Source organism: Pinus tabuliformis, chromosome 3_2 (assembly GCF_031772625.1).
Source record: "Pinus tabuliformis cultivar Carrire ecotype Pingquan chromosome 3_2, CPIR1, whole genome shotgun sequence".
NCBI classification, from domain to species: domain Eukaryota; kingdom Viridiplantae; phylum Streptophyta; class Pinopsida; order Pinales; family Pinaceae; genus Pinus; species Pinus tabuliformis.
Window position 1 is genome coordinate 1203609244 of NC_142302.1, and position 18971 is coordinate 1203628214.

The following is an 18971-nucleotide window of genomic DNA, read 5'->3' on the forward strand; positions in this document are numbered from 1 at the left end:
AAAAACCATGGATGTCCAAAACTCTGTCCAATCCTGGCCTTCCTTGGTAGAAAAAACCATAATCACTAGTGCAACACAAATACCTGAAAACCCACTTCACTGTTGTCTAATGCTCATTCCCTGGTTTTGACATAAACCTGCTCAATACTCCCACTATATGTGCAATGTTTGGTCTAATATAGACCATCGCATACATCAAGCTACCAACTGCACTTGCATATGGAACACTCGACATGTCCTCTTCATGTTCTTGTGTCTTGGGACACTGTTCATTAGATAAATTTACACCTACAGGAATAGGAACCTTCACAGGTTTACTATCCCACATATTAAACCTCTGTAGTATTGTCTCGACATACTTCCTCTGGTTTAACCAGAGCTTCCTATTTTCCCGATCTCATTTAATTTCCATGCCCAAAATATAGTTTGTAGCACCAAGATATTTCATGTCCAATTTGGAGGACAATTGGGTCTTCAAATCCTGGATAATTTCTTTGTCATTTTCAACCAACAACATATCATCCACAGACAAGAATAAATAAATTTCACGGTCACCAATTGATTTAAAATACACACAATGATCTGCTTTTCTTCTCATGAAGCCAAGTCCCTATATAAATGTATCAGATTTCTGATACCACATCCTTGGTGACTGTTTTAACCCATACAGAGACTTTTTTTTTAAACTTGCATACAAGTTCTTTCTTACCCTTCACCGCAAAGCGTTCAGGTTGCTTTGTGTAGATCTCTTCTTCTAGATCCCCGTGAAGAAATTATGTCTTCACATCCATCTGTTCTACCTCAAAATCAAAAGCAGAAACAATAGATAAAAGTAATCTAATAGAAGCTACCTTGGAAACTGTTGAAAATAGCAACACGAAATACTAAAAATAGAATTGCTAAAAATAACACTACTATAAATAGCAGTTCAACTAGTGTTGATCTTAGCAACAATGGATGGAAAAATGGAAGTTATAAAAATAGCATTCTATAAATAGCATTTCGGGATACCTTCTTATTTTAGACAATCCCTAAACTGAAATAATGAAGTAAAATCCAAATTTGATCTTAGCAACTGTTTGTAAAATAATTAATTAATTCATCTTGAGTTAATTAGTTAAGGAAAATCAAACATGAAGTCTATGTGGGGACATGCAACAATTTCTCCATTAATTGAGGAATTTATCCATCATTTAAAGAGATAAGAATGAGTTGTAATATTGAGTTGTAATTAGTTGACTTAGTTAACTTAGTCAAGTCCAGTTAGATTAATTCAAACAGTTTGTTGAATTAATGTAAGTTCAGTTAGTTAATGCTTGCATGCATGTAACTACTACACTTCAGATAACTGAGTATTCTCTCATAACTGACTCATGCATGTTAGTTCAGACAAAGACCCAGTTGAGATCAGATGGAGGGGCAGTGTACTATCAGGTGCTAGAATATTCCATTGTGAATATTCCTTACATGCAGAAGGAATTCATTCCTTGAGGATTGCACATTTACTTCTTCAGGTTTAGTGAGTGTGATTAGGCCAATTCACACATGTGGCTTCACTGGACCCCAAGAAACACTGAGAAAGGAAATAGGAGGCTTGGAGGGATTGAGGAGGACATATACTGTCTATTCAGTCTGTGAGCTGTATTGTTTGATTGCAGAGAGAGCAAGATAGTTTGAGAGCTGATTCCTTTTATAACTTGAACAAGATTTCCACTTGTATGATAATACAAAGATTGAGGTTTTAGGCTGAGGCTTTCCCCGGGTTATTTCTTTTGTGTTATGTGTGATTGATTTCTCATTCTTACTTATATGTGTTCTTTTGATCTTGCTCAATTTGATTAAGCTTCCACAAAGTGTTGTAGAAGTAGATCTTGTATTGTGTTTTAGAATATTGCATATTCTATTGATCTATAGTGGGAATTTATACATGGTATCAGAGCAAAAGTGATCAAGGCGAAGAACAATATACAATAAGGAGAAGTTCGAAGTTTGTGGTTATTGAATATAGAAATTGAGTTTTTATCACATCTCAGTTTCACCAATGGCGTTCAATGGTTTAACACTCGAGTATGCCTTTAATGGTAGCTCGAATTATATAGCTTGGAAGGATCGCATGGAGGCAGTATTAGAGGATAACGGTCTAAAGGACTTCATTGATCAAGAAGTCCCCAAGTCGACTGATGCTACTCAACTAGCAGAATGGAAGAAATGTGTGGCTAGAGCAAGGAGAATCCTCTTGGAGGGAGTTTGAGACCACATTGTCTCAAACCTCCATGGGAAGGAGACGCCATTTTCGATTTGGAAAACATTGAAAGATTTATATCAGAACAACAACGATCAGAGGAAGATGGTGCTGAAATACAAGCTTTGTAAGGTCAAGTGTGAAAAGGGCGACACGATCTCTACATATCTCAACAAGCTTACCACTTGCAGGGATGAGCTTGGAAGTGTAGGGATCATGACCACTGATGATGACATGGTGAGTCTTGCACTCCTTGGTCTTCCTAAGAGCTGGCATAGCTACCAAGACTCGGTTAATGGAAGAGAAAAACTGCCAGATTGGGAACGACTTTGGTCGGATCTGATGCAGGAGGAAATAAGAAGAAGCACCAGAGATGGATCCTCATCGAAGGAAGATGATGAGGAAAATCTAGCCTTAGTAAGTAAGGCAAGGAAAGGGAAAGGGAAGGCATCCCGTTCCAAATCTGGTTCTTCCCATGGTGGTAAGAAGATTGACAAATTGAAAGTGTGATGCTTTCATTTTCATGAAGTGGGCCATTATGCTACGAATTGTCCACAGAAGAAATCCAAGAAGGGTTCCTCAAAGGGATCTGATGGTGAGGCACTGGCCTCACAGTTTGAGCTGGATTTCTCACTTATTGCATGCATGGTTTCATCTATGGTGGGATGTGTGTGGTACCTGGACAGTGAAGCTTCATTCCACATTTTAGGTGACAAGAATCTTTCTAGTATCTTGGAGGAGAAGGATCTCCGGATGTGGATCAAGATGAGCGATGATGGAAAGTACCATGTTTCAAGTGAAGGTACGGTTGTGTTTCAGAGGGAGCATGGAGCTCCCCTCACCCTGACTGATGTAAAGTATGTATCAGGTCTGCAGAAGAATCTTGTGTCTGTCACTATGCTAGAAGATAAAGGCTATGATGTAGTCTTTAGTAAAGGAAAGGTATTCCTGAGGCATATCGGTACTGGACAGACAAAGCGAATAGGGATTTGAGTTAAGAATCTCTACAAGATGGGAGTAGACGACTGTGCTTCTTTGAGTTCCAAAGAAGAGATGGTGCAGAGACAAGATGTTGGTGAGCTATGGCATAGAAGACTGGGCCACTTGCACCATGGAGACCTGAAGATCATGTAGTATAATTCTACCTGATTACCCAAGGGAAAACTTGAGCAGACGACTACATGCAAATGTTGTACCTTGGGTAAGTATGCGAAATCTTCCTTTCCGGATCAAGACTGTAGAGCTGGAGCAATCCTAGAGTGAGTTCGCTTAGATGTTTGTGGACCTTTCTCTACAGCCTCCACCACTAAACGAAGGTACTATCTTATTTTTATTGATGATTTTTATCGTAGATGCTGGATCTACTTTATGCAAAAGAAGGATCAGAACTTCTTGAGGTCTTGGTAGAGAAAGAATCTAGAAAGAAAATAAAAGCCTTGCGTAGCGACAATGCTGGAGAGTATGTCTCCCAACAGTTTAAAGACTTCTGCATTGCAAAAGCTATTAAACGAGAATTGACGACACCCCATAACCCACCGTAAAATGGGGTGGCCAAATGGAAGAATATATTGATTGTGGGAGAAGCTTGAGCGATGTTGCATGACCAGAGCCTACCATTAGATTTGTGGGCTGATTCATGCAATACAACAGTATACTTTTAGAACAGAAACCCGCACCATATACTGGGAATGAAGACAGGCCTATTTTGGGAAGCAACTTGATGTAAGTCACTTCTGAATCTTTGGATCATCAGTTTATTGACATGTCACCAAAGATGCTAGGAAGAAGCTAGGCCCAACAACTGAGTTGGGAATACTTGTGGGGGACACGGATACACCCCACAACTATCGGGTGTACCTTCCTTCCACTCAGAGGACTGTGGTACGCAAGGATCTAAAGTTCGATGAGCAGAAATCCATGCAAGTGTCACTTGAGAGGGAGCTCAAGTTGCATGCAGAGGAGGAAACTTCAGTTCCTAAGGAGGAGGAGCCTCAGATTGATGTGGAGTAGCCACATGCAGAGGATTCGGGAGTGGAGACATCCACTCATGCTGATACTTCTAGAGATGGGTGGAAACACTCAAGGGAAGTTGACAGGTTGATGTTGGATGCGTGGGAGAATGTGGGACAACCATATTCTCAGTGCAGAAAGAGGAGGTTGCTCGAGCGGTACACTAGGTACATGGCCCTGGTTGGGGAGTGTGTAGATACCGAACCTTCTTCATTCGAGGAGGCAATGCAACAACTAGTGGGTTGATGCAATGATAGAGGAGTATGACTCTATCATTCAGAATAGTGTGTGGGATGTTGTCCCAAGGCCTCAGGGCAAGTCAGTGGTGAGTTCTAGATGGCTTTACAGGGTAAAGCAGGTAGCTGATGGTAGTGTTGAGAAACATAAGGCAAGGTTTGTTACCCGGGGTTTCTCACAGGTCGATGGGATCGACTACGATGAGACTTTTTCTCTCATAGCAAGGTACTCATTGATTAGATCAATGTTGGGACTATCAATTCAGATGGGGTGGAAGATCCACCAGATGGATGTGAACACAACATTCCTCAATGGAAAGATTGAGGAGGAGGTGTACATTGACCAGCCAAAAGGTTTTGAAACCTTTGAACATGAGTTGCATGTGTGCAGACTCAAGAGGGCTCTGTATGGGCTGAAGCAAGCACCCTGTGCTTGGTACACCGGGATCGACAGCTATTTCACCGGTTTTGGATTCACCAAGAGTGAAGCAAATGCGAACCTTTACCACATCATGGTAGAAGGTAATTGATCATTTTTCTTTATGTCGATGATCTGATTTTGACAGGTGATGATCAACTGATATAGTCTTGCAAGGAGGACCTTGCAAGAGAGTTCCAGATGAAGGACATGGGCCTTATGCACTACCTTCTAGGCATGGAGGTGTGGCAGAAAGATGGTGAAGTATTTGTGTCTCAAGGCAAGTATGCCAATGAGATACTGAGGAGCTTTCACATGGAGAAGTGCAAGCCCATGCAGACTCCTCTAGTTGGGAACTGTAGGAAGGAGGATGCTACCTCAAATGAGGTAGTAGCTGCTACTGTTTATCGGTAGCTAGTGGTTTCACTTATGTATCTAGTGAAAAGATGACCCGACTTATGCTTTGTGGTGAACTAGTCGAGTCAAGCTATGGTTCAGCCTACCAAGCTATTTTGGAAGGCAGCGAAGCATGTGCTAAGATACATTAAAGGCACATCTCAATTCGGATTGTGGTATAGACGGATAGAGGGAGTGAAGCTTTAGGGTAACAATAAATGCTAAAAATAGCACTACTATAAATAGTAGTTCAGCCAGCGTTGATCTTATCAACAATGGATGGAAAATTGGAAGTGCTAAAAATAGCATTCTATAAATAGCATTTCGGGATACCTTCCTATTTTAGTCAGTCCCTAAACTAAAATAGTGAAGTAAAATTCGAATTTGATCTTAGCAGTTGTTTGTAAAATAATTAATTAATTCATCTTGAGTTACTTAGTTATGGAAAATCAAACATGAAGTCTATGTGGGGACATGCAACAGTTTCTCTATTAATTGAGGAATTTATCCATTAGTTAAAGAGATAAGGATGAGTTGTAATATTGAGTTGTAATTAGTTGACTTAGTTAACTTAGTTAGATTAATTCAAATAGTTTGTTGAATTAATGTAAGTTTAGTTAGTTAATGCTTGTATGAATGTAACTACTGCACTTCAGATAACTGAGTATTCTCTCATAAATAACTCATGCATGTCAGTTTAGACGGATAACTAGTTGAGTTCAGATGGAGGAGCAGTGTACTATCAGTTGCTAGAATATTACATTATGAATATTCCTTGCATGCAGAAGGAATTATTTCCTTGAGGATTGCACAGTTACTTCTTCAGGTTTAATGAGTGTGATGAGGCCAATTCACACATGTGGCTTCAATGGACCCCAAGAAAAACTGCGCAAGGAAATAGGAGCCTTGGAGGGCTTGAGGGGGACCTATACTATGTATATTTAGTCTGTGAGCTGTATTATTTGATTGCAGAGAGAGCAGGATAGCTTGAGAGCTAATTCTTTTTGTAACTTGAACAAGATTTCCACTTCTATGATAATACAAAGATTGGGGTTTTAGACTGAGGCTTTCCCCGGGTTATTTCTTCTGTGTTATGTGTGATTGATTTCTAATTTTCAGTTATATGTGTTCTCTTGATCTTGCTCAATTCGATTAAGCTTCCACAAAGGGTTGTAGAAGTAGATCTTGTATTTTGTTTTAGAATATTGCATAATCTGTTGATCTACAGTGGGAATTTATACAGAAACACGAGAAAAAATATCACCAAAATCAATTCTTGGCACCTGGGAATAACCTTTTGCTACCAACCAAGCTTTGTATTTCTCCACCTTTCCTTCTGCATTCGTCTTCTTCTTGAACACCCATTTTATGCCAATGGGTTTCCTTTTAGCCGGCAACTTCACCAGATCCCAAGCCTCATTTTTGTGAAAAGATGCCATTTCATCAACCATGTCCTCTTTCCAAAGTTTTCCATCTTTTGAATCTACTACTTCCTTCACAGTTCTGGGGTCATCATCAGTAATAGATAAAGAAGAATTTGAACAGAAAGAAAATGGACTATACCTTTCTAGCTTCCTTCTTTCTCGAACTCATCTTCTCACAACTGGAGTTTTTGGCTCTTCCTCTTCTGATTCCTCTTCTGTTGTAGAGTCTGATTCTTCCTCCTTTAGCTCAAACTCTATCTTCTCAAGTTCCTTTAGTAGGAATTCATGTTTAATAACATCTTTCCCCTCTCTAAACACCACATCTCGATTGTACACAATCTTCCTTGTTACTGGGTTCCAAATCTTATAACCTTTTAAACCATCCTTATACCTAATAAAGATGCACTTTTCAGATTTACTATCCAACTTTTTTCTTTTTTCCTTTGGAACATGTACATATGCATCACATCCAAATACCCTCAGATGTGAAAGAGAAGGTTTCTTACCAGTCCATACCTCTTGTGGAGTCTTATCCTCCAACGCTGATGAAGGTGATCTATTGACTATGTAACATGAAGTCTCCACCATCTCTACCTAGAATTCTTGTCCTAACTCGACACCACTGAGCATGCTTCTTCCCTTTCCATCAATGTCTTGTTCATTCTTTATTCAACTCCATTTTTCTTAGGTGTGTATGGAGTAGTATTCTGCTGTGCTATACCAAACTTCTTATAGAACTCTTCAAATTCATTCTTACAAAACTCTCCACCATTACCTGTCCTCAACACCTTTATCTTCTTCTCTGTCTGGTTTTCCATGAGAGCCTTAAATTCTTTAAACCTGTCAAAGACTTCAAATTTCTTCTTGAGGAAATATATCCATGTATTCCTTGAGAAGTCATCTATAAATGATGCATATTACACAACATTACCCAGTGATGAAACCAACACAGGTCCAAACACATCACTGTGCACAAGATATAACATCTATTTCGCCCTCTTACCACCAGATGGGAAACTCACCTAATTCTACTTCCCATATACACAATTTCATAGAAATCAAAATCTAGAGAGCTATTAGACAAACCTTCTACCATACCTTTACCATGAAGAATTTGAAGACCCTTCTCTCCAATATGTCCAAGCCTTTGATGCCATAGCATGGTCTTTTCTCCAGAGACCACTAGATTTTCTGCTCCACTTTTAGGAACCACAAAATTGTTGCACCCATCAATAACAGTGCTACCTTGTAGCTTGTACAAAGTTCCAATCCAAGCTCCCCACATAAATACAACTGCTCCCCGAAATATCTTGTAGGTATGTGTCTCGAACATTTTTTTTACACCTGCATCATCTAGCTTTCTTACAGAAACCCAGCTTCTAGCTAATGCAGGAATATGGAGAACACCTAGAAGTTTTCTAATCCTTCCACATTGCAACTTCAATTTACTTTTCCGCAACCAACGATTCTAGCCTTCCTATCATCCCCTAAGAAGACATCACTGCCATCATATTTCTCATACTTGCATAACCACTCTCTATGGGGAGTAAAGTGAAAGGATGCACCTCGGTCAATCAACCATGCCTCATGATCTACATGTGTGCTTGAAGAAGAAGCCAAGTACACATCCCCACCTTCATCTGAGGTGGTTTTCACCTCTACAGAAGGAGAATCATCAAATCCCTTTCCCTTCTTAGGAGTTTTAGATTTACAGTCCCTTCTGTCGTGCCCTTCATTTTCGCATTTCTAGCACACCTTTACAGGTTTTCCTAGAGATTTATATCTCCCTCTAGTTTTAGATCTCCCACTCTAGGACTTATTTTTCTTTCTGTTATGGGATCGTCCTTGTACAAAAAAGGCATCACCATTCTGGCTCTCCATATTTTCCCATCTCATCTCCTCTGTCAGCAAGGATGAGACTATTTCATCAAACTAAAAGGTAGTTACATTGCTACCTATTGCAACAACTAGACTATCCCATGAATCTGGTAGAGAACACAACAAACTGATGCACTTATCTTCATCTAAAATTTTAATATCAACAAATAATAATTGGATTACCATAGTATTAAATGCGTTCAGATGCGCTGTCACCAAGTCTCCATCTTTCATCCTCGGGATATAAATTTTTTTCCAAGGAACAAGTTATTCAATAGAGACTTAGATTGGTACAAAGTCCGTAACTTGTCCCACAAAGCCTTTGTTGTAGCTTCCTTGGATACATTCAACAATATTGAATCTAAGACACACAATCGTATTGTTGTTTTTTCCTTTCGATCCAACTTCTTCCAGTTTTCATTAGACATTTCTATTGGTTTAGTACTCATATCTACTACGATCCACTGATTTTTATGCACCAACAGATCCTCCATCTTGAGTTTCCACAACTGAAAACTTTGACCATTAAATTTCTCAATCTCTATCTTTCCACTGCTCACCATATTCTTTCACCACAAGAATCGATCCCACAGATCTCGCACTGAACAGGGTCTACCACAGGCCCAAGAAAAACCCCTTAGCAGCAAAGCCATCCCCTTGAAGCCAAAACAACTAAGATACCAGATGTAGGTTTTAACCCTATACATAAATTACCTGCATACGAATTCTAAATCCAGAAAATAAATAATGGCAAGACTATAACACATAAAAAAAATATACACAGAGATTTTTCCCTGGATCCAAAAACCAAGACCACGACATTTATTTTTCATTATATTCCTTTCAATGTTACAATACATATATATACATGCCGAAGCATCCATAAACCCCAATCCATTAACACTAGATTAGAACATAACCGTAGTTCCCTTTATCGGATCTACAAAATACCATGGACTGAAAACCATCGCCCCCAAAAGCATATGCGAAATCCATGCACAAAACCATAGGTAGGTTTTCCCACCTAATATAGGGTCCAAAAAAAATATAATAGAACCCAACACTATCAAGGATGACACAATGCAGTTTTCTGGACAGATATTGGCATGAAGAGTCATGCGTAAGTGCCACGTAGATGAAGTTACGATGCCATTCATCTCTTTGGCTGTGAAATGCGCCAAGGGAGTCCATTATAACTGGGCTCAGTACTTGTGCAAATTTTTTTTGGATAACTGTCGGGATGCCCAGGTGTTGTGGGGAAAAATGCCTATGCAGGACGATCCTATCCACCTAAGGTGTGACAGTGCCTTAGCAACAAACAAGGACAGCTATTCTAGTTTCTTCCTTTATGAAATGTGAAAGAAGAGAGATAAATAGACTTATCGGTGTCTTCCGTTTGTCCCTCGATCCGGTCTCTCTTCTCTTTGGGAGTTCATAGCTACTTTCCTTCTCACTCGCCCAGCTTCAACAGGTTCATGCAAGATCACAAGAGAACAGCTACTTGCCTTCTTGCTTGTCCAGCTTCAACGGGTTCCTGCAAGATCACAAGAGAACAACTACTTGCGACAAGAGAAGAATACTACACAAAGACAGATATTCACATTCATAACTAGTTTAGGATTAGAAATAAACCAAATACACTAATGCAATCATACATCAAAGACACATCAGTATATAGGAGAAACCAAGATAGCTTTATTGATGAATAACAAGGTTCAGGAAGAGATACAACCCAAAGGGCTCCAATCCAGCATCTCCTTCCCAGCAAATGGAATTCCTATCTTCACCCCCTTCAAAGAATTAAGCACCCAATGATTCCAATCTCAAACCAACAACAATTCTTTGCAATAACAAAATTCCAGCCCCTAGATCTCATGGAGGAGAGATCCATATATAGATGTTTGGAGAGAGGATGAGTCAGCTTGAGATCTGACTAGTGTCCTCTCCCTCTGTCAGTTCTTGATTCCACTTGGAGGTTCTTGCTTCCACTTGGAGATTTGGAACCTCTTACTCATCACCAGTCGAATTCCCTGAGGCAAGTGTCATTTTGGAAGCTTCCTGGGTTTTGACACCTTGAGAAATGAACTTGCCACATGTCCACTCTCGTTCAGCGCAGGTAGCCAGTGTTCCCTTTGACATTCAACGTTGGTATCCAGTGTTGGCTTTGACATTCAGTGCAAACAGCTAGTGTAGCCACTGAAATGATCCTGAATTGACTTGTTTTTGAGCAGTTTCTGGTGGAGAACTTCTGTGAATTGCTGTGGTTTGTTAGCCTTGTTTCTCTAGGGTTAGGAACAACATGTTTAGGGACTTTGAATCCCTTAGATTATGGACATTTCATGCTCAATGCTGTAAGGCACAAAAATGTCTATAACACCAGGAGGAGGGCAAGGTGTTTCATTACGCTTGGTTACTGTTACTGATTTCTTTGGTGGTGTGGCGGATCCCTGAGGACAGTCAATTTGCTCAGCAGGAGATAGACCTTCTAGAGGCAGCGAAGTTTGCTTCGATTTTGGCTACCAAAGACCCTCTGTGAGTCACAGAGGCAAAAATATTTTGGGTCCTGTTTCAGATGGATCTGCAGACAATGATTAGCTAGAGGCCAAGGCTATCACCCACATTGTATGCCCAATACGAGCCCCTCGCTGATTTCAAAGTGGACTTCCACAACTTGCATGTTCGTGCAAGGAGGGATCCCAAGAAGACATGGTACAAGTTGCCTTACTTGGTGGTTGAGGAAGATGTAGCAGAGATCATGGACAAATCGCCACCTGAATGGATAACCCCATTAGATGTGAGCATAGGTAAAAGCAAAGATATGGAGGATATCACCGTGTAGCCAACATCAGCAGAGAAATAGAAGGAAGCCTAGAATGTTGTTGCCCAGAAGAAAGTTGCGCAACGAAAAGAGGTTGCTGCTAGAGAAAACGAAGTAGAAGACAAGGAAAAATAAGCCCGCACAATGACAATGTCGTAGACCACCATCAACGTTGAAGAATTGAATACACAATGAACACCGGACCAAGAGAAAAAAGAAGTGGAAGAAGGAGGGCGTGTGGAGCAAGGAACCACCTTCATGGTAAAAAAGTGACAAAAGAAGACATCCATGCGGCCACAGAAGAAACACAAGTCTGACTACTCAGCTGGGGCGACCCTATTAGTCCTCACTAAGGGGGACTTAGAAGAAATCAGTGATGTGGTTCACGACACAACCTCAGAAATTTAGGGCTACTTTGAGGAACAATATTAGCAGGTGCTAGGAAAGGTTCAGTAGGACCTGCGCGAGTTGCATGTCCAAGTAGGTCGAGTACAGGCAAGCATGGGACAAGCGAGCAGGGTGCAAGCGAGGCTACATCATGCGAGCGTGTTATTTCTGGATATGGACAAGACCTTAGATCTTTGTATAGTTAAGCTACTAGAAGGAGCCCTACACATTGAGATAGAAAGAAGAAATGACCCAATTACTACAGATTAAGAATCCGGGCCTAAACCTGATGACACTTCCTATCCAGACCCTGAATGAGCTTCACCAAGGGGTCTCTGATGAGTTGCAGATTAGGGAGCAGCATAAATTGTTGGTAATTAGTGAAGTATAAACAAACAACCAACATATATTTTTATAAAAGGTGCAAGAATTCAAGGAGAAGGAGGAAATCACTGCGCAAAGTCAGCAATTAGAAGCAACCAATAAACAGGTTTGCAATGAGCTGTTAAAGCTCAACATTTCGGCTGAAGTTGCTTCCATAGAGAAGATACCAAATATGGCCATGACAGTAAAAGAGTCGAAAGACGAAATCAACCGAGTCCGGTTTGAATTACAGTTATAGATATCTAAGCTGCAATTGAAGCTGCAGCCTATGACTCCTCTAGAGGTCCAGGAGCATCATGAAGCTTTTATCAAAGAGAGCATGGCCAATTTAGAAAATGTTGTCAAGGGTTGCACCGAGTTGTTCGAGTAGGCCATGGAGTTATGGAATTCACTACAAGAGGACCCGAATATGTAGAATATAGGCACAGATATCACAGAAAAATAAAGACAGTACGATGAGATCCGATTGACCGCATGAACACTAGCACCAGTATACCGGTTCACGGGGCTGCAAGGAGGCAAGATGCTGCAAAATGAGATTGATGAGTTGCACCACAAGGAAGAAATTCTTATTGCCCGAACAAAGCCATGGACAAAGGAGGCCAACCAGTTGACTCTCTTAGTCCAAAGTAAACTTAAGAGCATGCAGCAGACTCAGAGGAACATGGGCCTCATGGTGGATGGCCCAACTACCAAAAATTGGTCAAGGAAGTACAATAGGCTACTACACAGGGAACAACCAATCTACAGGTTTTTAAGTTGGAGTTCCATGAAATCCAAGCGAAGATTGAAGCGTCAACTGACTGACTCGAGGACGAGTCACGAAATTGTGTTGAGGGCCTATTGGGATAGGGTCCCCTAGGATCAAGTTTTGGTACTTAATTTCTGTAAAAATGTAAAGTCTCCACGATTTAAGGAAGCGAAGCGCGAAGATAATAAGAGTCAAAGGGGCTTTAGTACCTTAGGTTGCTAGGATATAAGAAGTTTTAAGACCCGCCCATGGTCCAAGGACCATGGTATTTTTAATAGCAAAGAATATATATAGAAGGGTCATAACGAGTCTAGAGGATAAGTCATAACTAGAAGATCATGTTTTTGGGCACGTAAGCTAAGGTAGGAAAGTATATTTCCTATACTTAGGAAAAGAGGAAGGCTCCTACACCTGAGTGCGCAGAGACCTTGATAAGTCTGCAGGTTCAGTGCATGGGCCCCGACAACTGAGTGTGCAGGGAAAAAGAGTTTGTACTTGAAAGAATACATCTAATATAGACAGTTTTGATCCATTGATTTTGCATCTATGTATCTATTTTACTTCTATAATTTTCTTTATTTTCACTCTGTATTGCAAATATATGAATGAATGATTATCTTATGCATGAAAGTGATAAATCAGTAGTATTTTTTGATGTTATGAATATTTAATGACCTTCGTGAAGATATAGATGATGTTTAGGTGAATTACTATAGTTTATTATTTTGAAAGGGTTAGGGTTTGCGAAGACAGAGCTAAGACCTAGAAGCCACAGGAACCCATCACACAAACCTATGGATGCATAAACCTAGTTTTGTCATCCATCAATAGTATTTCAGGTGAGACTGCAACCTACACTACGTGGGTTGTTGCGGAAAGGGCTAACAATTTAGGGTTTCGTTGGTTGGCGCAACTAACTTTGAACTTGGGTTAGGGCCCATAAAACCAACACTCCCTTAAAACAAGTCTTATGATTAGTCAAATTTCATACCCACTCATACATTTCAATGTGAAATGAACCAAAAATGTTTCTTATTTCTCTTCAAAGATATACTTCTACAACCAACTTTCAGTCGACAATCGCGGGTTTCTATTTTCTTGAACTACAAATTATCGCTCTTTTTTTTCAACCCACTCCTAGCTTTCCTTCTTCGATGGATGCTAAAATATATCTCTCAAATAGATCCCGGTCCCGCAACGAAACCATTTTTTGGCTTAAGGGGCTTGGACCCAGGTTGAAAGTGTTCTGGACACCAAAAAAACCCTCAACCACTGGCCCTTTTGGCAACGACCTATAAGAAGATTGCCATCTCGCCCAAAGTGGTTATGGGAGTTTATATAACCAAGTTTCTATAGCTAGAGGGATATGCGCATTATGGCACCCATGTGTTTACTTATTTCTTAGACCTATCTACAACTTCGCATTCATAAATAACTTCACACTGATGATTTACTTCACATATTTGCACTTATTGCTTAAACATATCAGAAAATAGTATAACATATATTCTTTCACATAATTTAGTAAAAATCATGCATAAAAATATGTATAAACACAAATAATAAACATAGATACATAAACTTTTGTTGAAACTTCTTCTTCTTTTATTAAGATATATTTTCAATACATTAAACTTCTTCAACCTACACACCCAGCTGCAGACTCTTCAGGTCCTCCATGCACTCACCGTGGAGCCTTCTCCTCAAGCCCAAAATAATGACTAAAGACATAATATATCAATGATTCATCTATGACTTCCCTTCTATATTACTATCCTCTACGAACTATTACATCTCCTTATATAGGTTTCATTACGACAAGACCATGGTCAACATACCCAATGCCCGTTACAAAATGAGGGGATTTGACATGCTTGAAGGCCCCTAAACATCGTGTGGTAAATATAACTTCACGGAATCCATGTGCACTGATCCTAAAAATGCGAAGCCTTTGACCAAAACTGGACCAAGTTGGGGATGAGTCAAATGTGAGTGTTGGGGCTTGTTGGGTGAAACCCAGCTTGGTATAGTTTTGGTTAAAGGCTTTGCATTTTGAGGAGAAGAGCGTACAGAGTCTACAAAGTTATATTTACTGCACAATTTTTAGGGGCTTTGAGGCTGGCCAAAGCCCCTAATTTTGTAATGGGCATTGGGTGTTAGTTCATTGTTTTATTAGATCCATGGTATGTGGACCATGGTCTTGTTGTAATGAAATCTCTATAAGGAGATGTAATACTTCACCGAGGATAGTAATATAGAAGGAAAGTCATAGATGAATCATTGATATCTTCTGTCATTAGTTTGTATTTTTGGCTTTAGGAGAGGGCTCAACGGCTGAGTGCACAGAGGCCTTGAAGAGTCTACAGCTGAGTGCACAGACCACTTGCAGCTGGGTTTGTAGGTTGAAGAAGTTGTATGTATTGAAGATCTATCTTAATAAAATAAGAAGTTTCGACAAAATTTTATGTGTCTGGGTTTATTATCTGTGTTTATACATATTGTTATGCATCAATTTTACTGAATTATGCAAAAGAATATATGTTATACTATTTTTTGATATTTTTATGCGATAATTGAAAATATGTGAAGTAAATCACCAACGTGAAGTTATTTATGAATGTGAAGTTGTATATAGGTCTAAGACGTAAATAAGCACATGGATGCCATAATGCGCATATCCATCTGGTTACAGAAATCCAGTTCTGCAACCACCCATAACCACTTCAGGTGAGACTGTGATCTTCTTGTAGGTCGTCTCTGAAAGGTCCAGTGGTTGAGGGTTTTGTTGGTGTGAAATACACTTTGAACCTGGGTCCAAGCCCCTTAAGCCAACACACCATAATGCAAATAACAATCCTTAAATTACATACCTGCATGCCCAACATAAAAACCTGTATGATGACATGCTCTTGCCTCAAGGTCCAATGCTACAACTTCGCTTTAATGATCTACATCTCCTGCTCTATCTCAACCAACACTTTAGCATCATAACATACCAATATCATCTTGATGACCTAATTTAATACAATGACCTCATGCATGAAAGCCTTTACCATGACAATGCATGTATACCAACATATAGACACCAACATGCATAACAAATGCATATACACCCATACACTCATGACGACAAATCCCACAATAACACCATCAAACTTCACATAGAAACATCACTACAACCATGATCAATACCATGAAAATTCAACAAGCACATGGACTACAAGCATAATCGACACATATGCAACCAACATGTATGCATGACAACCACATTCACCCAAGGAGAGCACAACCATGCTCTGATACCAATCTGTAACCACCCTCCTCCCACATCTACCCAAGTAACTGGCCAACTGGTGTAAACAAGCGATGAAGAGGCTACTATGATATGATTCAAACTCCTTTGGAACCTTAAGGAAATGGAATCAACGGAAACACATCAACCATATGTTGTAGCATTTTTTTATTTTGGTAAATTAGAAGAAAAATGAAAATATGTTTTAAGAAAATGTTAAGTTAGGATATGGACAAAAAGAATGAAGAAACAAAATGTTAGGAATATTTTGATGAATAAGTCCATATCAAATCAAATGTTAGAATAGATGCCCTAAAAAATAAAGGCAAAAAAATAAAATGTTAAGTTACAAATAAAAGAAAAAATAATAAATTCTGAAAGTGTTGCACATCCAAATGCCACTACTCTTAGTCAATTTTATTTTTGCAATAAAGTTATGTGCAGATTTTTTAAATGCCACACTAGTTCATACAATTCAATTGTAAAGTTTAATCATGATTGGATTAGATTTAAATTTCTTGTTAATAGGTAGCAAATAAAATTGGCTCAACAGTTTAATCTGAGCCAATGGAAGAAATAAGGGATAGAAGTAGATTAATCATTAAAAAAAAAATGTTGAGTTGCTAGTCTAAATGCACTTGGGTGACTAAGATTGTAAAAAATGTTAGGAGAGTTAAGGGTAGGTAAGAAATGAAATAAAATTGGACCATGATAGGATTTTTATCGTAAGTAAAATCATTGGATATATGTGCATATAATGAATGGTTTATTTACTAAACCTCAATGTTATTCAACTTTATCTATTGATTCCCTTTGGACCCCACACCTGTCACATCCATCATATATTTTCGACCCCACCATCACCTTCTGCCTCACTTAATTAAACTCCCCCCATTTTCCTTTTCATCCCTCGTATCTCCCTCTGTTTTGATGGCAAACATTGCTCCTCGAGCCTCCCTTTCTATCCGAACATTATCAACAGTGGGGGGTACGAAGTCGACAGTTTTAGAAACCTCCCTCTGAAACTGCCAACACCCACTCCAAGTTATTCGGGACTTAAAATCACAAAGTACTTACTGCCTAAACTCACTCCTAAATGCATTTTTCAGACTCTCCCATCACCGCCACTCCCACGCCATCATCTACAACAACACCCCGTCACTTCCTCTCTCCCATCATCCCACATGGACTAATCTTCTGCCTATTTGCCCGTTATCCATTTAATTTGCCACACTTGCAAATGAATATTCCATCGATCCGTTTCTCAGTCTCGTTGGAGAATTAATATGAATTTAGTCGTTGATTAATAGACCCGCTCCATTTTATGCCTTATAAACCCTGTTCTTTTATAAAAATTGTTACAAAGTCAATTCCCGTAACTCAATTGATCACTAGATACTTGCAGCTTACAGTCAAAACTACAAGTTCACCATTTAAGACAATTTTTTGTCCTGTTCCAGGCAAGCCAGCATCCATGTTCACTCAATCTTTTTCAATTACACTATTTTTCTGTTATCACCGTGTTTCAGCCAAATCCTTCCCATTTCTATCACTTTCAGTTTGTAATCCAATCAATAGAATGCCTCCAAAGGGAAAGGAAGTTGTAGAAACCCAAAATCCTCTCATTCATCATCAAGTTGATTTCCATCATACTCCCTTGGTTGAAAGAGACTGTAAAATCTATGAGTCCTTTTCCAAATTTGACTTGTTTGAGATCTATTGCTGGATGGAGGACCAATTCATCGATCAAATTGACGAAATTGGACTTTCGAATTCCCATCTTCCTCATTACATCTTCCCTTAGATCCACAGAGCACCTAAATTTGTTAGAAAATGTCATGCATCCTATGACCCCAGTCAAAGAGCTATTATCTCACCTATCGGAGAAATCATGTGCTCCATCAATGCCCAATCCATTAACCAGATGTTGCATTCCCCAATTATTGTGCCAACCACTCCTTTTTCTCATGAAAGCCTAATAAAAGCGTATCAGAAGCTTGATTTCACTAAAAGAGCTCAAACCCTAGAAATTTTCCTAGCTATAGATAGCCCTCTGCCTAAAATAAACCCTCCCTATGATTCATCTATATTCCTAGACAAAACCAAGAAAATTAACCCCATTCTCTCTGATCTCCTTGGTTAATATTCTGATCAATATGTAGATGAAGCCATCATTGGTTTCTTGTCTATCATTTTTGCTGGTTCCAAACCCATTGTTATTTTTAACTTTAGTCAATTTCTAGCTGAGGCCATTCATGAACAATTTGTCCAGTTCAATACTGAAGAGGTATTCAAGTATTATTCAGTACTTGTATATCTTTTTATCTATTTTCAGGGAGAAAAGATTCCATTCACTTTGCACAAGCTAGATGAAGAAGGGAACCAACAATTAGTTATCTTTTGGACTTCTATGGGAATGAAGGAGAAAGAAGATTTTTCATATAAACATTTCATAGAATTGTTTGTTCATCCAGCCATTAATCTTTTGAGTAGTACTCCAGAACCAAGGATCAGTGATGAAATTGTAAAAGTTTGCAGCTAGTTGATCAAGCCACAACAGGCGATTGGTATCTTTACCAAAATTGTATAGAGATCAGAGTCTTTGAATGTGAGCTTCCACCTTACAAGCTACCTAAGTATCTCCCTATGAGAATTTTTGCATTAGAATATATTAGGCAGAGGTTCAATGTAGATGAAGTGCATTTGTGGCTCCAAAGAAGAAATCATAGTTTAAG